This window comes from Leptonychotes weddellii, chromosome 8 (assembly GCF_054177405.1).
Source record: "Leptonychotes weddellii isolate Sample4059 chromosome 8, ASM5417740v2, whole genome shotgun sequence".
NCBI lineage: Eukaryota > Metazoa > Chordata > Mammalia > Carnivora > Phocidae > Leptonychotes > Leptonychotes weddellii.
Genome location: NC_138376.1, coordinates 78,140,170 through 78,163,771, shown reverse-complemented (window position 1 = coordinate 78,163,771; position 23,602 = coordinate 78,140,170). Strand labels below are relative to the sequence as shown.

General features: G+C 36.5%; 1 long non-coding RNA gene across 16 annotated transcripts in view; it reads left to right on the top strand.

The window, feature by feature from the left end:
• The window catches only part of LOC102742234 (uncharacterized), a 676,629-nt gene that overhangs the window by 335,502 nt on the left and 317,525 nt on the right, over nt 1-23,602 (top strand). For all 16 annotated transcript variants that reach the window (XR_014147837.1, XR_014147834.1, XR_014147838.1 and 13 more), the window contains 2 exons: nt 12,609-12,947; nt 14,108-14,187. This is a non-coding gene — a long non-coding RNA (uncharacterized LOC102742234). The remainder of the gene's footprint in view (nt 1-12,608; nt 12,948-14,107; nt 14,188-23,602) is intronic.

Below are 23,602 nucleotides of genomic sequence, written 5' to 3'. Positions count from 1 at the left end.
GGATTTCCCTGATGCCGAGCGATGTTGAGCACTTTTTCATGTGTCTGTTGGCCATTTGGATGTCTTCTTTGGAAAAATGTCTGTTCACGTCTTCTGCCCATTTCTTGATTGGATCATTTGTTCTTTGGGTATTGAGTTTGATAAGTTCTTTATAGATTTTGGATGCTAGCCCTTTATCTGATATGTCATTTGCAAATATCTTCTCCCATTCTGTCGGTTGTGTTTTGGTTTTGCTGACTGTTTCTTTTGCTGTGCAAAAGCTTTTTATCTTGATGAAGTCCCAATAGTTCATTTTTGCCCTTGCTTCCCTTGCCTTTGGCGATGGGGTTGGGGGAAATCGGAGGGGGAGATGAACCATGAGAGACTATGGACTCTGAGAAACAAACTGAAGGTTCTAGAGGGGAGGGGGGTGGGGTGATGGGTTAGTCTGGTGATGGGTATTAAAGAGGGCATGTACTGCATGGAGCACTGGGTGTTATATGCAAACAATGAATCATGGAACACTACATCAAAAACTAATGATGTAATGTATGGTGATTAACATAACATAATAAAAAATAAAAAATAAATAAAATAAAAGGATCCTCATTTTTGAAGACTGATTAAGAGGATCTCAATATTCCCATTCTGTTTAAACCCAACATGAGGAAATTTCCTTGGAGCATTTTCTCCGTTAAGCAATTATTTGAGAGCTGTGTCTGCATTTATTGTTGTTGTAACAAATTTCAACAAATGTAGAAGCTTAAAACAAATCGAATTTATTATATCACAGTTCAATAAGTCAGAAGTCTGTGTTCACATCACTTAACTGGTTCTTCTTCTCCAGGTATTATAAGACCAATATCAAGGTGTCTCCAGACTTGTGTTCCTTTCTGGAGGCTCAGGGGATGAATCTGCTTCCATCTCATTCAGTTGGTTAGCCAAATTCAGCATTTTGTGACTTTAGGGATGAGTTCTCATTTCCTTACTGGTTGTTAGTAGTAGGTTGTTCTCAAGATTCCAGAGGAAGTCTTCATGCCCTAGTCTGTGACCCCTTTCATTCTCCAAACCAGCAATGGAGATTTGAGTCCTTCTCACTGTGTGAATTTCACTAACTTCCTTTTCTCCTCCATCAGTGTCACACATTCAGAGAGGTTTCTCTGCTTTAAGGGTTCAAGTGAGTAGCTTGGTCGCACCTGGATAATCCAGAATAATTGCTCTTTTTTAAGATTTGAAGCCTTAGTTTAGTCAGCAAGACCATTTCACAGAAGTATGTAGATTAGTGTGTAATTGAATAACTAGAGGAGAGGAATGTTGGCAGGACATCTTTAGAATTCTTCCTACCATGGAAGGCATACAGTTTATTTGTCCTTACTATCCTTGAGCACTTAGAGCTACAAGGAAGTACAACTATGAAACCAAACTTCTAGGCAGTCGTACCAACTGCTAGGTCTCTTAACTCTACCCAGAGGGTAGTAGCCAATTGTAGGTCTCTATTCTCATACAATCTTCCACGGAGGGATGGAGTATTTTTCATCACCATTCATACTTCTACATCACAGTTGTTATAATCATCACAAACTTACACTGATGCTACAGTTTTTAGTCATTAATTTTGAGTATGTGAGATAGATTCAGTAAGAGAAAATAAACCAAACAAACAGAAAAAAACAATAAAGTATGCTTCTGAGGAAAATGGCAAAAATTACTAAAAATTGCAGGTGATGATATCTCCTACAAGCTCCCACCTATAGAGTAAGATCAGGTACAGAACTTTATGTAACAGAAGCAATCATTTCTGGAAGCCAAGGACACTTTTTAGTCATTTGCTAAATGGATGCAGGGATGAAACTTTTGGGCCTCTGTAATTACAGGTATCCAACTTCTCAGACTTATTCTGAAAAGAACTAGTTGATAACTCAATCTCTCTAAATATTGAGTGTTCTATCTAATTAAAAGTTTTAGTGGTATTTAATGTCACTGTATTACTTCGCAGCAAAAAAAAATTTTTCATTTTTGTATTTTGATTAATTGTGGGAAAATATACATAAATAAAATGTACCATTTTAACAATTTTTAAGTACACAGTTCAGTGGCATTAAGTCCATTTGCATTGTTGTGCAACTATCACCACCATCCATCTCCAGAACTTCTTCATCTTCTGAAACTGAAACTCCATATCCATTAGACAATGATTCATGATTCTCCCCTCCCCTCAGTCCCTGGTGATCACCATTTCACATGGTTTCTCTATGAATTTCTCTACTCTGGGTACTTCATATAATGGCTAAAATACAGTATTTGTCCTTTTGTGACTGGCTTACTTCACTAAGCATTAATGTCTTCAAGGTTCATTCATGTAGCATGTGCAGAATTTTCATCCTGTTTAAGACTCAATAATATATCATTGTACGTATATATCACAATTTTGTTTATTCATCTGTTTGTGGATGCTTGAGTTGCTTCCCACCTTCTGCTGTTGTGAATAATGCTGTTGTGAACATGGATGTACAAATAATTTCTTTGAATACCTACTCTCAATTCTTTTGGGTATATAGCTTTAAGTGGGTTTGCTAGGTTATATATCAATTCTGTGTTTAAATTTTTGAGTAACCAGGTAAGATTGAGAAAGACTGATAAAATAAAACCAAGTATACATCTATTTCCACCCTCACCATGCTCTTTTATGTGTCAGGATATTTGTTCATCATGTTTCTTTTGTCTGGATTCCTCAAATCAGAAACCTGGGCACATTTAGCTAGACTTTGGTTTAGTACTAGGATGCTTACATATTTGTAGCTAGTTTCAACTCCCTTACCTGATTCAGCCTTTTGGTTTGAAAATACTGTTAGTTTGTAACCAGAAGATAAAGGGCAAAAGTCTCATGCTAAGACCTGGATGGTTTCTAATGATTCAGATTAGGAGCCTCTATTAGTATTTTTACAAACAAAGTTTATGGCAGTAAGCATTACAATATATTTTTGTTGAATAAAAATCTAAGGTATTTATATTGATATGCACTCGCTGTCTCTGGATTTTTTTATGCCATTATATACCTATGCCATTTCTATCTAATTTGTACCAGCTTAGAATTACATAAACATACACACATTGGTATTTCAAGTAAGAAAAAAATGAATATGTTCCTTTTGAAATAACTCAGTTTAATTTTTTAATCAAAGCATTGGATATGCACCCTAACTTTAAAATAAATCTTTAGGACATGTAGCTGTTACCACATTATAACTCAAGATGTGTGCCTTGAGAATATTTTTCATGATTCATTTATAATTAATGCCTTCGAACATTTCCCATATAATGATGACTTAACATTTTAAACCAGTCAATATAATTTTACTTCATAATACTCAACTAGTTCTATGAAAATGCAAATTAAAGATCAGAGTATTAGGCAAATCAAATTTGCATGCATATGGTGTATATATAAAAAATGATCCAGAATATTGGGTATCATTATCCACTCATTATACTCATAGACCATAATAAGGAACAAGAGGAATTTGCCACATAAAAGACATTAACAAAATGGAAAATTTTACAGGCATACAATTTATATTCTAAGCCCTAACATGGACCTGAATGCCAAAATCGATATAGCTAAGAAAATAAAGGTAAAAGCAACATTTCTTTCAGCATTCTGAAGAATATCTCTATAGGGAACAAAGTTAATGAGGTCGGATTTTATCTAGATCTCTTCAAAAGGACTTGAAAATACACATTTTTTTTTTCTATTTAAACATTGGGATAACTCACTAGAGTGAACATAAACATACAGTATAGTACTATGAATGACCATTCTTCCTTAGTAAATGCTAAATATATGTAATTAATATCTACATATTGGAATATCAAGCCTAAGTTTCTAATATTTGTCAGAATATCTGGTAGTTTTGAAAAATCTGACTTCGGGGCTCCTGGGTGGCTCAGTCGTTAAGTGTCTGCCTTCAGCTCAGGTCCTGATCCCGGAGTCCTGGGATCGAGCCCCGCATCGGGCTCCCTGCTCAGCGGGAAGCCTGCTTCTCCCTCTCTCACTCCCCCTGCTTGTGTTCCTTCTCTCACTGTGTCTCTCTCTATCCAATAAATAAAATCTTTAAAAAAAAAAAAAAAAAAGAAAAATCTGACTTCAAACCTTCAAGCTGAATAGTGAAATTCAAAGCATATATTCAGGAGGCCAGACATTCCACTCATACTATTAGCTAAATCAGTATTGGGTCTTAAAAATAGAAATTAATAGGGTGCCTGGGTGGCTCAGTTGGTTAAGCGACTGCCTTCAGCTCAGGTCATGGTCCTGGAGTCCTGGGATTGAGTCCCACATCGGGCTCCTGGCTCGGCTGGGAGCCTGCTTCTCCCTCTGACCCTCTTCCCTCTCATGCTGTTTCTCTCTCTCTCTCAAATAAATAATAAAATCTTAAAAAAATAGAAATTAATAACTGATTTATACTTTTGCATGTCCACATGGACACTGTAACTGGGGCCAGAAGCAGTACTCATTTAAAGTTGGAAATATCAACATTAAAGCTATGTGTATGTGCAAAGTGAAACATCTGATCAAACATCCTGGTACTATTTGTGTTTATTTTACTCTAGCTCAAATATGTGAGTATCTGCAAACATGTAGATTTCCTAACACCTTAAGTTTGATCCATCTTTGAAACTAGGGTACATTTATTTTAAAAAACTTAAGACACACACACACACACACACACACATAGATATACAGACACACACACACACACATATATACACATACATACACACACACACTACAGTATATGTACAGTTTGCATCAAATACTTTCTTAAAGAAATTACCACGGTAAAGATAAATCATTAACTGGTTTACTTTGTATGTCATGATCTATCAAGTTCTTGAAATTAAATGCAACTGAGGTTTTCTGCCTCTACGATTTTCAATTTAATATATACATGTATATGTAGTTGTATATGTAAATAAAGCACAATTGTGATTTTGAACTTTTAATGTGTTTGTAGGAGTAGAAGCAGAGGTAGGAGGTAGAAAAGCATAGCAGTAAGAGGAATGGCTACTGGACAAGAATATGAAAATGATGCTCTATTAAATTTCTGAGTAAATACATACTTTTACCTACAGATTAAGCAACTAGGATAATTGTATTTATGTGAATTCCTTCTGGAAATAGTCTCCTGATTACTAAGGAATTAATTGAGTTGATACCATGGCATATGATGATAAAATTAAAAATTTTCAAGGTTCCAGGAATCTCTGCTTATTCCACTGAAATAAACCTGTGGCCTGTTTAAGGGGTAACAAAATATTTTGATGAAATTATTAAAACCCTGATCAAGTTAAATGTAATTTGACTTCTTATTCTTTCCAAAGCACTTTTGGTAACTTTCCAGTGCAAGATTTCAGAAATTAAACTCATATATTCATAGTCTTCCTATTTGTTTTTTTCTCATTTTCATTCACCCAAATATTTATTTTTCTTATCCAGTTTCCAACGTAAAACATACATTTTTTTTTTATTCTTATGTTAATCCCCATACATTACATCATTAGTTCTAGATGAAAACATACATTTTTTACTGTGTCCATGTGCTACCTAGGGTTTTAGTTATGGAAAGTAAAATAAAATTTTATTATTTATTTATTTATTTATTATTTTTTAAAGATTTTATTTATTTGAGAGAGAGAGAATGAGAGACAGAGAGCATGAGAGGGAGAAGGGTCAGAGGGAGAAGCAGACTCCCTGCCGAGCAGGGAGCCTGATGCGGGACTTGATCCCGGGACTCCAGGATCATGACCTGAGCTGAAGGCAGTCGCTTAACCAACTGAGCCACCCAGGCGCCCCAATAAAATAAAATTTTAAAAATCCTTGCATTCTAATCAGCTTAGACAGCCATTGAATATAATAAATTTTTGACTTGTATAGTAAGTTAAAAAGAGACAAGGGCTAACAAAACCCACAAAACAAAACAAAACAAAACAAACTAAAGAGCAGGGGGTAGGTAAGGAGTACCGCTTTGGAATGTTAACTAGGGCAGTCAGGATAGACCACCAAAAGAAAGGTGTCAAATGAGCAGAGACTTGAGAGAGGTGATGGAGCAAGATATACACACACATGAAGGAAGATATTTCCAAGCTGAGCAAGAAACTAGTGCAAAAATATTTGAGACTGGAACATAAATGTTAGGGAAGCTCAAGGAGGTCTTGTGTCACACAGGTGTACTGTGAAAGGAAAGAAGAGTAGTAGAAGATGGCTTTAAGGGAGGACCATAGGGGAAGGGAGGGAAATCCAAAGGGGGAGAAATCAGAGAGGGAGACGAACCATAAGAGACTATGGACCCCAGGAAACAATCTGAGGGTTTCAGAGGGAAGGAGGGTAGGGGAAGGGGGTAACAGTGTGATGGCTATTGAGGAGGGCACATGCTATGCTGTGATGAGCACTGGATGTTATACGTAACTAATGAATCATTGAACACTACATCAAAAACTAATTCTGTACTATACAGTGGCTACCTGAATGTAATAATAATAATAATAATAATAAAAGATGGCTTTAGTAAGGAAACTGGGAGCTAGTTAATGCTCTCACAGGTCAATGTAAATACATTGGCTCTTGCAGACCTTGCTAGGGTTTTTGCACCAAAGAATGCTATGATCTACTTATATGTTAAAATAATTACTTTGTTAGATTGGCTGAGAGTAGAGTATATGGGTCCAAAGGTGGAGGCACAGAGATTAATTAAAAGGCTTTTGGAACAACGCTCAGGACTCCTGCCAGAAAGTCCACATGTGGTGTGTGCACACTTCCTTTTCTTTTTGGATTTCAGCACTTGGTCGGTGCTTTGCAGTAGTTGGTCCTCACCATGCAGCCGCCTCTGGGGCGGGCCCTGGTTAAGTTGAGCAAGGAGGCCATTCAGAGGCTGCAGCAGCTCCAGGGCGGTTGGTTTGCTATTTACTGGGGATTTATTCGTCTCGTATTTTACCTGGCCTACTCTGGGAAAAAAAGATTTGGGTTATCTGGATTTGGAAGCAGTCAAGAACAGGAACAATGTAGAAGGTGCATGCCCTAGCTGATATGAGAGATGGGATATACTTAAGACATTCACCAGTTCACAGGGCTCTTACTTCACAGATGCATCCAAGTCAGATGTTAATGTTAAAAAATGTTTTTGCAAAAATCCAGAGTAGACCTTGTGTTGGATTGGAGCAAGGTGTTAGCAGTGAAGTTCAGAATTACTTGGATTCTGTAGATATTTTGAAGATCAGTAGAATTTTCAGATGGATTTTATGTCAGATGTGAAAAAAAGAAAGCAAGGATGACAGTACATTTTGATCTAAGCAATCAGACAAATGGGGTTACATTAATTGTAGGTAGAGCAGAATGAGAGCAAACACTGGGATTTTGATTTTAGTCATATTAAATTGGAGAGTAGTACAATATTTTGATACTACTTAAATGTAAACAAACTTTATTAACGAAGTAGTTCATTATATGACTCTGAAGTTGAAATATAAACTGGCTATAAATCAAAATAATTTAGAGTGTTATCATATAGATAATATGTAAAAACCACAAACCATGGGAGTGAGGACTGATAGAAGAGAGAAAAAGTCAAGGACTGAGCACTGAGCCCTCCCATATTATTAATGTGATCACACTAAACCAACAAAGGAGATCAAGAATGAGCAGCAATAGGAGGGAAAAAAAAACAAAAACAAAACAAAACAAAAAACCCCAGAAGGGTAAAGTGTTCTGAAAGACAAATGAAGAAACAGTGTGGGAAGTTGAAGGGGTCGATTATGCCATATGCTACTGAAAGATCAGAAATGAGAATTGATCATTGGATTTTGCAATGAGGATAGTATCAGTGACCCTTATAAGGGCAGTTTTGGAAGAGTGGTGAGAGCAAAAAGGAGGTACTGGATTCAGGGAATATAGAAAACCTGGTCAAAGTATGTAAAAGGGAAGGGATGTGGGTGTTAAGGTTTTTGTTTTTATTTCTGTAATTGACAGAAATGATCTAGTAGAAAGAGAAAAATAGATGAGTTGGGAGAAAGATTGCTTGAGTTGTTTTTAGCAGATGATAAGATATAGGATCTATTGCACAGTTGAAAATGTTGGCCTTAAATAGGAGTATAGAAAATTAACCTATGGTGATGATAGAGAAACCAGGATGTGTCTAGATGCTGGCAATGGCTAGGCTTAATGGAGGGAGATAATACTCTTTTTAAACATTGCTTAATTTTCTAATTGGATTAAGAATCAAGGTCATCATTTAAGAATCAGAATGGGCTCTGGGGGGTTTTGCCTATTAGAGGAAAGAAGAGACGATTATACATGATGGTCTAGAACAGGCACTGGCAAACTGCAGGCCATGGGCCAGATTCAGACTGTTGCCTGTTTTGGTAAATGAAATTATATTGGTACACAGCCATGCCTCTGGCTTAGTTGAGCAGTTATAACAAAAACCATCTGTTTCACAAAGAATAAAATATTCAATATCTGGTCTTCATGGAAAAAATTTGCTGACCCCTGGTCCAGAAAGTTAAAGAGAGAGTAGATCAAGGTAATCAATATCAAGGCCCTTCTAGAATTCAATGTGAGAATTCACACACATGGCTACAGATTTTTTTCAGGACTCATTTACCTTTACAGATGCACATGCAGAGTAGAGGGAGAATTGGATTTAACCAGGGCAGTGTTACGCTAAGGTAACACAATGAAGGAAGAGAAGGCCAAGGAAGGATCAAGTGATTAACCATGTTACATGATCACATGGTTACATGGATGTTACATGAGAATATTCACTTGGTAATAATTCATCAAGTTGCACATATATGGCATGTATATTCCAGTGTGCATGTTATAATTCAGTAAAAAGCTAAAACGGTTAAACATGGAATTCAAATTAGGAAAAGAGGGCAAGAAGGAAATTAGGGAGATGAGGGCTGTATCATCAATAGATCTAGGTCACAGTGGGTTGAAAAATTATTAGAGATTGTGTAATAAAATAAATGTGTTGAAATGGTAGGGGGTTGTAGATACTGTGTGTGTTAGTTTGCTAGGGCTGCCTTAAAAATACCACAGACTGGATGGCTTAAGCAATAAAAATTTATTTCACGAGGCTTAGAAGTCCAAGATCAAGTTTCTGACAGGGTTGGTTTTATTCTGAGGCCTCTCTCCTAGGACTGCAGATGGTCATCTTTTTCCTCTGTTTTTACATGGTATTTTCTCTGAGAACACAAATGTCTGTGTCCTAATCTCTTCTTATAAGGACACCATCATATTGGCTTTAAGGACCATCTATAGGACCTCATTTTACCTTAATTCCCCTTTTAAAGGCTCTTTCTCCAAATACGGTACATTGTGAGATACACGGGGTTAGGAGATCAACATGTGAATTTAGGGTAGGGGTGACATAGTTCATCCCATAACAGTGTGGGATGCTTGAAATTAAGATTGGAGGAAAATTACTATGTAATAGCAGGGTCTAGGACATGAATATGGCAGAGAATAGCTGAGGTAGTAAGCAGGGCAAGATCACTGGAAGAGAAGTGTTGAAGTAATGATTATCTTTATGTATAATTAAATTACCCAAAATTAATACAGGAGTAGTGTTGGAGGAATTGACTAAAACGTAAGTGGGGATGAGCTGAGAGTGTAGAAGAAAGTACCTCTGAAGTGTAGTAGTATGGACCAATGACATGAAATTCAGTATTGTTTGCTTTCAAAAGTAAAGAAGGGAGAGTGATCTGAGACCAACAATGGAATGCAAAGAGGACACTTAGCACCAACTCCAGGGCCATTAATGTATGGATTGTGGTAGAAAAATGGTCCACCTGTTAAGAAGGCTACAAGTGGTAAGATTCAGAGAAGTCATTTACCGAAAGGTGATGGAAGTAACAGAGAAGTGATTGAAGATTTAATGTTGATGACATGTAGAAATACTGTAGTAACACTGTACTTAGAAGTATGTATACATGTATACACACATGTATACATATATACATACATGTACCCCCCAAATACAGAAACGTGTAGACACACATAGACACGTGGGTACACACACACACACACACAATGAGTTTGTACCTGTGAGCCCGAGTGGATACTTTCCCAAAATATCTTACATACATCCCTCTTGTAATTAAATAGTATAGTTAAAGAGCTTCAAGAGGAATATTAACTATTGCGTAGTTTCACAACTCCAGAAAATACTGAGGTGAGTTAGCATGGAAGGACACTTTCCAGAGAAATCTGTTACAGCTTTTTGTTTCTTCTACTCTTTCCCCTTGTATTTCTGTTACTTCCCATGCATGCCACCTCAATGCTAACCTGCTGTCAACTGTAGCCTCCCTCTCCACTTTTTAAATGTAAGTAAAAACTAAAATTTAGCAAGTTAAAAATAGAGAACAGATGACCACATCTTGGAATTGGGACAAATTCAGGAACAACTCAGAACCAGCCCAGACCTTGTCATGGTAAGTGAAGTGCAAAAGGATTGTTGAAGCTTTATGTATGTATGTATGTATGTATGTATGTATGTATTATTTTTTAAAGATTTTATTCATTTGAGAGAGAGAGCACAAGCAGGAAGGAGGGTCAGAGGGAGAGGTAGAGGCAGACTCCCAGTGAGCAGGGAGCCCGACATGGGGCTCGATCCCAGGACCCTGAGATCATGACCTGATCCTCAGCCACTTAACTGACTGAGCCACCCAGGTGCCCCGAAACATTTTTTATTTTGTCAAACATTTTAATTTTGTTTTTCTTCTGTTCATTATGAAGTTTTTGGATCTTGGTTGGTTGAGTTTGCCATTTGCCCCCTAGGTACTATTTAAACCAAAACCAATAAAATCATAAATTAATATCTGTGCTCTAAAAATAGCATGAGTGAAGTGAATTATCTCTTTTAAAATCAAAGCAGTTATTTCTTATAGAATTTATATAAAGCATGAGAAGGAAGAAAAATAAAGGGGACTATTTAAAATAATGGAAAATTATAACTCATATTTCAATTAAATTGTTCAGAGGAAACAATAGGGATATTTTATAGACCTCTTTACAGAGGTTTTTAAGGCTATAAATTGTTGCTTAATACACAAAAATATAATTATTTGAGACGGCCAAGAGTATTTTTCTCTTCTTTCTGAAGTCTTCTATTATAAAAAATGCTTATGATAAGGATATGTATATTTTATACCTAAAATCAATACATGTTGTCTTAAGAGTATAATCCTTAACATTTTAGACTTTATTTAAAACCACAATTGTGTGACATGTTATAAGGAGAAATCTACTTGCGACTGCTAAATGTAAGTTCTCAGCAAAATTTTAACTTCTTTGACGATTTGTATCTTTCAACTGGGTAACTAGCACTCTAAAATTATTTTTTTCCCTTGTTTTCTTGATGTGAACCACATGAACTGGCTTGCTCAATTTTCTTCTGTTTTTATGTCTCAACACAGAAGCAGGCAGTCTTGTGAAAGTACAGATGTTCTCAAATAATCATGTTCCAGAGATGTGGAGAATGGAGAATCTCAGTGGATTTGAAATATTTTCTAAAATCGGATCAGAAACTTTATAGCACATTCTAGTCTTCTGAAGTAGGAGCTTAAAGCATTGATAATAAATCCACTTGTCTCCTGTCCTGTTAAAATGGCAACATTCTTGTTGTGCTAAAATACATAGCTTGCTTTGCTAAGCTGAAAAATTGTTTAAAAGAATATACTAGTCACCACTTATCTGCAGGAGATATGTTCCAAAACCCCCAGTGGATGCCTCAAACTGAATAATATTGAGCCCTATATATACTATGTTTTTTTTTCTATATACACCTACCTGTCATAAAGTTTAATCTATAAATGACGCACAATAAGCAATTAATGACAATAACTAATAATAAAATAGAACAGTTATAACAATATTTTGTAATGTTGTGAATATAGTCACTGTCTGTCTCAGAATATCTTGTACTGAATTCCTCCTTCTTGTGATGAACCATGATGAAATGGTTATGGGATGAGATAGAATAAGGTGAATGACTCAGGCATTGTGATGTAGTGTTAGGCTACTCTTAACCTTCTGATGATATGTCAGAAGGAGGATCATCTCAGAAGGTCAGTTACTTGTTTCTGAACCGCAGTTGACTGTGGGTAACTGAAACTATGGCAAGCGAAATCGTAGAAAGGAGGACTAGTGCTCTGAGAATCAGGATATAAACTCAACTTTTGAGACTCATTTGGAATTTGTATTTGAAAAGAAAAATGTGAACAATATGAATGAGTTTTAGGATAAATTCTATCAAATATATTTTCTTCTCTGTTTCTTGCACAAGATCTGTCTGGTTCAAGTCTACTCTTACTTTTAATTCCTAAATTTTGTTTCCTCTTCTTGTATTTGTTTTTAGTTGTGGATGGATTTTAGCACAAGTCACGTTACATATAGTTTCTTCTAGTTTTGCCTAAATTTGTGTTAAAATATGAAACCCAAAATGTCTGCATGTATAACCATTTCAAGCCTTTTTCCTACCCTTCAGTCACTAATCCATATATTTTTTCTATATTAGCTATTTTCTTTTACTTATGGTGTTACAAAAATCTGCTTATCCTTTTTATTTCCTTAGGAGTTTTGACATGTGAATATTCTGAAATAATATCTGTATGGACCTATAGAGGATTGTTGGAAGAGGTCATTGCGAGTCCATGACCACTGGTTGATACACAATTTGGACCTTGGAATAGGAGACTTCTCACCCTGTCCCTATCCTTGGAATATATGCTCTGCCAACCATTCCCACAGTGGGAGTCATTTTCAAGGACACAGCCTTGACAGAGCAGTGTGTTGTTGAGACCATCTGCTGAATACGTTGTTGAATCCAGTTAAGACCTCTGTATAAACTTTTAAGATTCTGGTGGACAGGTTTCAAGATCTACTCATCTTGTGACTGCATGAGATAAGCCTTGTAAGTAAATTCTCTTGCTTATTAAACCTGCCGCCTGCCAATCTGGAATGGTCTGCCTCTTTCTTCTGCCTGTGTTTGCTCTTTTTTGTGCTGGGCCAGTTTAGGAACCAACAAGGATAACTACCAAATACTTATGCGTCAGTGGTTCTGCCATTAGGGGCGGTTTTCCTTTGCTGATCAAAATAGATTTTTAGGATAAAGCCTGTGTTAACAGGATAACAGAGTGCTTAAATCTTTTGCCCTGACTCTCTCTGACCATGGTTTCTACTCAGTGTACATGATAATAAATTGTATATTTTATGCTGCTGTAAATATATATGTTTTGTCTTTCCCACTGACGTATGTCATAGCAGAGGCTACGTGTCAATTCTTGTACCTATAGGGTCTCTTCAGAGGTATTCAGTACATAGGGTTGACTCTAATTTACATTTGAAATAAGATTAAATGTATTAAAATCTCGTATTAGTTATTGAATTCTGTTGGTAAAAATCATGTTAATACCTCTTAGGAAATTACAAAATCTGAAGCTATCTGATAAGTACAACTATGACCATTAAGGAGAACATGCTACTGAAAAGTCATGCCACCGCAGTACTCTGACGTAGTATTAATACATCTAGTGAATAAATTCTGTACTGACTGAAAATAATTCTAAACAAGACAGCAGTACCATCGATGAAAGAAAAATCATAATTTTCTGAGGCAAACCTGACTCCAGGAGTGTATCTGGACTCTGCAAACACTAATAATACTAAGTATTAGTAATGATTTTAAACCACATCTGTTAATATCATTGAAGTTTTGTACTTGTAACATTTCATGGTCCTAAATGGTTTTTAAATCAATATTTTAATGTTTAAATATGTAAAAATTAGTTAGATTTCTATCTGCAATATCTGGAGACCTATAGGGGTTTATCTAAAACTATCTATTCTTTAGTATTTCTGGAACTTAAATAATACGCACAAGTGAAAAACCAGTCTTACAATATATTTATGCTATTTACTGTATATATGATACATGTAATATGTATTAACTTGTCTGTAAAATCAATTATGTTGATAAATTATAGTATAAATATTGAAAAGTTTTTCTTAAAAATAATGACTTCTCTTGGGACTTGTACAAGATATTTCATCAGTAATTCTCTTTATGTTTAGCTCTTTTGTGAACTCTGCAACTTGAGTCAATTGTATGAAAAACAGCAACTTCTTGGATATAGGAGATCCTGTAACTCCAGGTAACATAGTCATGCCGGAGATTAACTATAGTTGTGTTCACTTCTCCCATGCCATCTAAATACCTGATTCAAGAGTCAGGAATATAACAATAATTTTATATAGTTACAGTCAGGGAAGAGAAAGTCACAGCCATCTGAGAAACAATGTCCCATATCCAACCCCCACCAATTGAAAAGGTTATTTCCAAGTGTAAATAATATGTATCAATTAGTTAATATTAATTAATTAATTAATTAATATTTTGTATTTATATTTTATTATAATATTATTTTTATTTAATATTTTATTAAAATAGGTAATATTTTAATTAATATATATTAATAAATTTTAGTTGGTTACAATGGGTTTTTTGTTTTGTTTTTTATTGGGGGTTTGGCTACAGTGGATTTAAACTGAGAGTAGAGGCTTGGTTTCAGTGTGAAACATGTCTCAAAAAACATTGATTTTTAAGGAGGAAAGGAAGGGAAGGTTGGTTTGGAATGGAGGATGAGGAAACTGAGTAGACTCTACTGATGGTGCTAGAGGGAAGCACCTAGTGAAAAAGCCCAAAAGGGATATTCTGCAGATACTGATATAGGAGAGGTGTAAGAGGTCTGGCATGGCCTAAATGTTTCATGCATTATGTGATAATTTAAAAAGTGAGACATTATGTATAGGCTGGTTTTAAGAAAACAGTTTGTTCAGAATTGTGGAGTTCAAGGAATGCCATTGAGACTGTTAGGGGAGGTGCCTTTTAAAAGCCAGCGTGGTATCAGGGCCCCAAGAAGGTAAACGAATTCAGAGCAGAACAATCAAAGTGAAGAACAGAAACAGTAATTAAAAACAAAATAAAATAGAGAAATAAACCAAGACCACATCAGCTATTTCTCATGTCCTGGGCTCCTTTACCTCTATAATAGGGGGTGTTAAGGTCAGGTGGATTGAAAACTCTGGAGCTTCCCTTGGTTTCCAACTTGGTAAACCCAGTGCAATAATATGTGTCTGAGAAAAAAACAAATCACGCAAATCCTCAAAGACTTGAGGATGCAGCAGTGGTAATCTAATCACATTCTCTGTTATTATTATTTTTTTAATTTAATTTTTAAATTTTTAAAAAAATATTTTATTTTTTAATTTTATTTATTTACTTATTTGAGAGAGAGAGTGGTGGGGGCAGGAACAGAGGGAGAGAGAAGGGGCTCAATCCCTCAACCCTGAGATCATGATGTGAACTGAAATCAAAGAGTTGGACACTTAACTGAGTGAGCCACCCAAGCATCCCAGTACATGGAGTTCTAAATAGTAGCTTTAATGAAATGATAGGACAAAACCTTGATTGTTGTAAGTTTGTACAAATGAAGGGATATGTGAAACAAGATAAGTTGTTTTTTTAAGATGGAAAAAATAATACTACTTTTTTTTTTGGTGATGGAAGTAATTATGTAGAGAGCAAAATTAAAAAAAAGGAATTGTAGGAGATACTGGGATATTGTTACTGAGTTGGTGAAACCAAATAAGATCTAATTTAAAAGTGAAGGGATTAAAATCAGAACAGACATCTCACCAAAGAAGATATACAGTAGGCAAATAAGCATGTGAAAAGATGTTCAATATCATATGTCATAGAGAATTGCAAATTAAATCAACAAAGAGATATTACTGCACACCTACTAGAATAGCAAAAATCTAAAACACTGACAAACTAAATGATTGTGAGGATATTGAATAATAAGAACTCTCAGTCTTTGCTGGTGGGAATACCAAGTGATACAGCCACTTTGAAGATGGTCTGGCAGTTTCTACAAAGCTAAGCATAAGTTTACCATAAAATCAGCAATCTCACTCCTAGATTTTTACCCAAATGAAGTGTAAATTTATATACACACAAAAACCTGCAAAGAATGTTTACAGCAGCTTTATTCATATTTGCCAAAACTTAGAAGCAAATAAGATGCTATGTATAATACATACAGGACATTATGCATTTGTTAAAACCCATAGAACTATACAACACAAAGAGTGAATGCTAATGTCAACCATGGACCTTAGTTAATAATTATGTATTGACAGTGTTTCATCAGTTGTAACAAATGGATGAGTGGGTACTAATGCAAGATGTTAATAATGGGAGAAAATGTGGTGAGAGTATATATAAAAACTGGCTGTAATTTCTGCATATTTTTCTGGAAACTTAAAACTACTGTAAAAATTACTATTCCAGGATGAAAAAAGTCAGCAGAATTATAAAAATGTTAAAAATAAGTGGAGGGATTATCTTCTGATACAAGCAGAGATCTTTGGTAACAGGTAGGAAATTAGCATATTCAGGTGTAGATGCTGGTTGATGAGATGTAGGGAAGAAAGATGGTGGAAATTATGTTCTATTGTTTCAAATTCTTAGTAAAAGAAGAAGAAAAGTTTTAATTGTGGAGTGAGGATATTTAAGTATTAGAACTTTGAGATATGAAGAAAATATGTGAAATAATCTCTTAAAAGTAGAAAAATCAATGTGTTAGGAAAGTATAAGATAATTGCAATGCAATTAAGGGCCCAGTTGACATCTGTGGTTTTAATTTTAAAACAAGACCAGGCAATGTGGTTTTAATATGAAGTTCTTTTTTTTTTCTTTGCTCCAGACTTACTCAAGATATATGTTACATGTGTAGAATAGACAGACATTGGATGTAACTAGAGTTGTGGTTTTGGGAAGCAAATATGATAAAATGTGTCAGGGATATGGAAGAAAATTATGAGAGAGAGTACTTTTAATGCATTACCATGTGTATTAGTCTGCTGGGGCTGTCATAACCAAATACCACAGACTGAGTGGCTTAAATAATAGGATTTTTTTTTTTTCCCACGGTTCTAGAAGCCAGAAGTCCAAGACCAATGTATTGTCAGGTTTGGGTTCTCCTGAGGTCTCTCTCACAATTCAGCAAGTTCTTTAAGTTTTTTGCCACTTTGTGACAAGGATCACCTTTCCTGTAGTTTCTAGTAACACATTCCATATTTCCATCTCAGGTTTGACCTAAGAATCCCCTCTAATGTCCTTATATCTGCCAGTAGTCTCTACAAGTCCATCTAGGCTTTTTCGTTTTTTCTCCTTTTTTTTTTAAGATTTTATGTGTTTATTTTGAGAAAGAGAGAGTGCATGCGCGTGAGCGGGGGGAGGGGCAGAGGGAGAGAGAATCTCAAGCAGACTCCCTGCTAAGCAGAGGCCATGCAGGCTCGATCCTATGACTGAAATCATGACCTGAGCTGAAATCAAAGAGTTTGGAGGCTTAACCAGCTGAGCCACCTAGGTGACCCTAGGCTTTTTCTAACATGCAACTCAAATTCATCCAGCTTGTACCCATGCCAAAGCCACTGCCATATTTTTAGGCATTTGTTTCAACAAAACTCTACTTATGAGTGCCAAAATCTGTCTTAGTTTGCTAGGGATGCCATAACCAAAATACACAGACCACGTGGCTTCAGCGATACAAATTTATTTCCTCAGAGTTCTGGAGGCTGGAAGTCCAAGATCAAGGTGTTGGGAAATTTCTCCTGAGGCCTCTCTCCTTGGCTTGTAGATGGCCACTTTTTGCTGTGTCCCCATATGATTATTCCTTTGTACACACACACCCCCTCAGTGTCTCTAAGTGTGTCCAGATTTCGTCATTTTAGAAAACAACAGATAAGTTGGATTAGAGCCCACACATATGGTCTCATTTAATCTTAATTACCTCTTTAAAGGACCTATCTCCAAAGCCACATTTTGAGGTACTAGAAATTTGGGCTTTAGAATATGGATTTTGAGGGGGACACAGTTCAGCCCCTAGCACCATATAATTTAAGATTAGTAGAAAGGGAAGAAAGACCATCAAATAGATGAGAGACAGTGAAAAAATAATAGGATCTATGAATTGGGGGTTGTCTTAATGTCAGACTTGGAGTTTGAATACTTGGAAATAAGATTATGGAGTGTTTACAGTTCTTGACAATGCCACAGTCTAAGATACTTCTATGGAAATGAGCAGTAGAGAGAAAGACCAGATCAGTTTGGGGAAGAGGTTCAAGGTCATTGGAAAGACCCTGTAGGTTTGTTTTTAAATAACAAAGAATTTAAACTGGAATCATGTATCATATAGCATTGGTGAACAGGAGATAAAATCATTGAGGAATCAGGACTAACATGTTAGAGGTACATATATGACAGCAGTAATGAAGGTATATGTGTATATATATATATATATATATGAAGCAGTAATCTGATGTTCCAATTTGGTGACATGAGATTTAAAACTGGGGAATTTAGGGATAAAGGAGGGAGAATTGTGTGGAAGCAGCAATGAGAATTAAGGAGGACACCTACCATTTCTGCTGACATGTGAAGGCCTGAGAGTGGTAAGAGAAATACACAGTTATTCCTGCAGAGAAATCAGAGTCCTGAGGGAAGAATTAGGTTTCCTTTAGAGCAAGAAAGTACAGGGAATATTTAGAAAAGAGTTTGGTGATGATGATGTATCATTAATTTTCAGTGTTTTAGAAGTTGTGAAAGGGTAAAATAATGGGGTTCTACTTGAAGTGTTTAAGAAATTGAAGAGGGGTGGAAGGGTTTCACGAATTGAGGATAAGAGGCTCAGTAAGAATATAAAGGGCCATAGGGACATTAATGAGCAGAAGATGAGAAATGACTTAGAACTCTGGGCATTCCTCTGATACTAACATAAACAGATCAAAGGGGCTATTTAAATTAGTCTCAGTAGATTCAGAGCAGATCCTGGTGGCAAAGCTGGAGGTTTTGTACATGGATGATTTCTATTACTCTCTCTAGACATTTGATAATGGAGGCGAAGGTGTCTGGGAAAGGGGTGTCTTAATCCTTGTGCTCAAACTGATACTGGAAATAGAAGTTCTAGGGGAAGCTTGTCTTATTCCCAATATAGGCTTCATGTTGTTTAGTTAGTGACTACAACTGCTGTTCTAGATGAGATCTCTTTATATAACTAATCAACAGCACATGTCACCAGGCATAGGCTATTTATTTTTTATTAATTTTTTCTTTTACTACCTTTGACCCCCTTCACCCATCTTTCCCACCCACCACCCTCCATCTCTAACAACCATTAACCTGTTCTCTGTATCTATGAGCTTCTTCTTCTTGTATGTTTTTAATTTTAATTTTTTTAGGTTCCACATATATGTTTTGAATATTATGCTCTTATTAGATATATGATTTGCAAATACTTTCTTCCATTTAGTATGCTGTGCAGAAGCTTTTTAGTTTGATGTAGTCCCACTAGTTTATTTTCACTTCTGTTGCTTTTGCTTTGGTGTCAGATTAGAAAAATAATCACCAAGACCTGTGCTTTCTTTTAGGAGTTTTATGGCTTCAGGTCTTACATTCAAATTTTTAATCCATTCTGAGTTAAATTTTATGTATGGTGTAAGATCATGATTGCATGTAAATATCCAGTTTGCCAACACCATTTATTGAAGAGATTATTTTTCCCATTGTATATTCTTGGGATTTTTGTCATAAATTAATTGACCATTAATTGCAGGTTTATTTCTGGGGTATTTATTTCGTTCTGTTGATCTGTGTGTCTTTTTTGTGTGTGTGTGCCAACATCATATTGTTTTAATTACTGTATCTTTGTAGTGTAGTTTGCAATCAGGGAACATGATGCCTCCAGCTTTGTTCTTTTTTCTCATGATTGCTTTGGCTATTTGGGGTCTTTGTGGTTCCATACAAATTTGGGGATTACTTGTTTTATTTTTGTGAAAAATGAGTTTTTGATAGGGATTGCAATGAATCTGTACCTTGCTTTGGGCAGTATGACATTTTAATATTGTTGATTCTTCCAAGCACAGAATATCTTTCCATTTATTTATGTCATTTTCAATTTCTTTCATCAGTATCTTACAGCTTTCAGAGTCCAAGTCTTTTACCTCCTTGGTTAAATTAATTCCTAAGTATTTTATTCTTTTTGATGCAATTATAAATGGGATTGTTTACTTGATTTCTCTTCCTGATAGTTGACATCTTTGTGCTCTTCCTTTGTTGTGCTTCAGAGCACCAGTATCTCCCAGAAGGGAGCTTTTACATGCATCTCTTGCCCTAGATTTTGCTGCTGCCATTCAGGGGACACCTCTTGACTGCTTGGTGTTGGAGGCTAGAGGAGCTTGTGCTCATGGTGCCATGGGATTGTTACAATTGGTGTCACCCGGGAAGGAGCTCATACCCCTATCTGGCACCCCAGTTTTTGTGGCTGCTGTCAGGTACACCCCTACATTGCCTGGTTTGGTAGCCAGTGGGACTTATACTTTTGTGTCCCACAAGAGAAACATTTCTTGAACAGATACCACCCTGAGGGCACAGCAAGGGGCAACTGACTCAGGAGCTTTGTGAAGGGAGCCTATCTGATAACCATCATGTACTCCAGCAGCCTGGAGTACAAGTTGCTAATTAAACACACATTCAGGTGCTGACTGTAACCCTTTCCAGAGACCTTGGAGGGCACGTGCTGTCTTCACCTCTCCTCTGCTGCATTCCGGAGCACTAGTCTTTCCTAGAGGGGAACTCTGTATGTGTCTGGTGTCCTGGGTTTTACAGCTGGGGCTCTGATTTTTGCTGTTGCTTCTCAGGGGATGCCCTTTGATCTCCTGGCTCTGGTGATACAGAGGGCCTAAATTCCTGGGTTCCCCTGGACTGTGGCAATCGGAGAGACACTTGTTGAGGGACTACCACCCCCAGGGCACTGATAGCAAACTGAGGCCCACCCCTTCATGGGCAAAGGAGGCCTCTTTGCTTTTCCCAGAGCTTTGGCCTGGGGGGTAGGCTTCAGGTTTGACACACATCTGGTGGCCTGTGGAGCTACTCTCAAGGAACATAGGCTGTAGATAACATATTGGTGATCTCTCTGCTTTACTCCAGCTCACCAGTACCTCCCAGAGAAGAGCTTATACACTTGTCTGGACCCCCGTTTTTGCAACTGCCTGACAGAGGGCATTGCCAGATTGCCTGGCTCTGGTGGCCAGCAGAGTTTATGCGTGAGGTCCCATGAGGTTCTATATTTTGCTTACTTTTGAAAGCTTCTGTCTAAGGGTCTGGCTTCCAATCAGCTTGAATCTAGGTGTTGAGATCCTGCCCTTAGGGACCCTAAAAGGTCATTGCACATCCTTAATTACCGAAAGCTATCAAAAATATAATAGGCTGCTTGGACAAGCATGGAGTTTTGAGAGATAACAAAGAGCTAGAACAGGATTTAAAAAAAAATACTTATCTCCTAAAAGAAGCCACTCCTTCAAGACTGAGAGAGGTGGTTTTATCTATTGTAAAGAAACTAAGGACGCCTGGGTGGCACAATCAGTTAAACATCTGACTCTTGGTTTCGGCTCAGGTCGTGATCTCAGGGTCATGAGATCGAGCCTCGCATCAGGCTCCACACTCAGCACAGAGTCTGCTTAAGTTTCTGGGTCTTATGTCTGCCTCTGCCCCTGCGCCCCCTCCCCCCATGCTCACTCACACACTCTCTCTCTAAAATACATAAATAAATCTTAAAAAATAAATAAATAAAACAGCAGAGACAGTCAAGCAAATGAAGAAATTCAGGAATATGTTCCAAATAAAAGAGCAAGATAAAAATTCAGGAAAAAAAGCTTAGTTAATGGAGATAAGTGATTTACTTGATAAAGAGTTCAAAGTAAAGGTCATAAATATGCTTAATGAACTGGAAAGAAGAATGGATTAACACAGTGAGAACATGAAAGAAGAGATGGAAAATATAAGAAAGTACCAAATATAAATCATAGAGTGAAGAATGCAATAACTGAACTGAAAAATTCATGAGAGTAGTTCAGTAGCAGATTAAGTGAAGAAGAAAGGATCAGTGAACTCGACGATGAGGCAGTGGAATTCACCCAATCAAAGCAGCAAAAAGAAAAAAAGAATGAAAAAAATGATGATAGCTTAAGGGACCTCAGGGACAGTATCAGATGGACTAACATTCACATGATAGGGCTCCCAGACAAGAGAGAAAGGGGAAGAAATCTTATTTGAAAAAACAATGGCTAAAAACCCCTAACTGTGGGAAGAAAACAGGTATCCAGATCCAGGAAGCCCAGAGAGTTCCAAATATGATGAACGTAATGAACCTCACACCAACACACATTATAATTAAAGTGTCAAAAGTTAAAGACAAGGAGAGAATCTTAAAAGCAGCAAGAAAAAACAGCTTGTTACATAGGAGAGAATACTCTCTCGTAGGACTATCAGATTTTTTAGCAGAAACTTTGTAATCCAAAAGGGAGTAGCACAATACATTCAAAGCGCTGAAAGAAAAACAGACAGACAAGCAAGCAAAAACTTCTAGCCAAGAATATTCTACTCAGCAATGTTATCATTCAGAATTGAAGGAAAGACAAAGAGTTTTCCAGACAAGCAGAAACAAGTTTTCCTTTCCAAACAAAGGGGAAAGGAAGGGAAAACTTATCTGGAAGATGTTTGTTTATTTAAAAAAATGCATAATATCAAAAACAGATATTTGCCTGCCCTGGGCAGCACAAGTGTATACTTTCTCTCTCTCATTTAAGAGGTTTACTAAGGTTCTCTGATTTCATGCTTCCATTTAGTCTGCAGATACGATGATTATGTTGTCCTACTCAAAGGATCATGCCCATCAGACATATTGATAGGTAGGACATGAGATTAAAATCTGGGAGACTTTAGAGATATGTTGTTGGCTCTGAAGAGCAAATCTCAGGCTCTTTTAATGCCATAATAAATATCATGTGAAAAGTCAATTTTCCTTGTATCTACTAGCATTCAGAGAGATGCATCTCTTTTGGTGGATTTTGGTAGATTTCCTGTGGATTTTGAGTGCAAAATATAACATGTTTGAGTGTATTTCTGGGACCTTTTTACTAACGGACCTCAAAGTCTGTCTGTTTCCAGTTAGGCCTTTGATAAAGAAGGCTTTAGACATTGTTCAGGCTGCATTGCAATTCCTGTCTTTAACTCATTTCACCAAGAATATCCAATCAGGTTGGGAAGTTCTATGGATCCCATAGCACATTTTTATAGGACAAACACAGGAGGAACCTGTAGGTTTTAGGAGACACACATTTATATATTAGTAAATAAATTTTTTCTTTTGAAAAACTACTCTTAATTTGCGGAAGGTTCCTATACAAATTGAATGCCTCATCATAAAAGCAAATGACATGAATCTAAAGTGCCTTCCATCTGATATGTGTTACATGATTTTCTGAGCCATAAGTGTCATATTTGAAGAATATTCCACCCTCAAATGAAAGTTATATTTACATGCCTATGTAGCTCTTTCTGTAGCTCTCTATGTAAGAGTGGGGATTATCAGATCCTAAAATCATCCTTTGATATATTTTTATGCATTGATTTATTTTTAGTCTTTCACACTAGAAAAGAAGCTT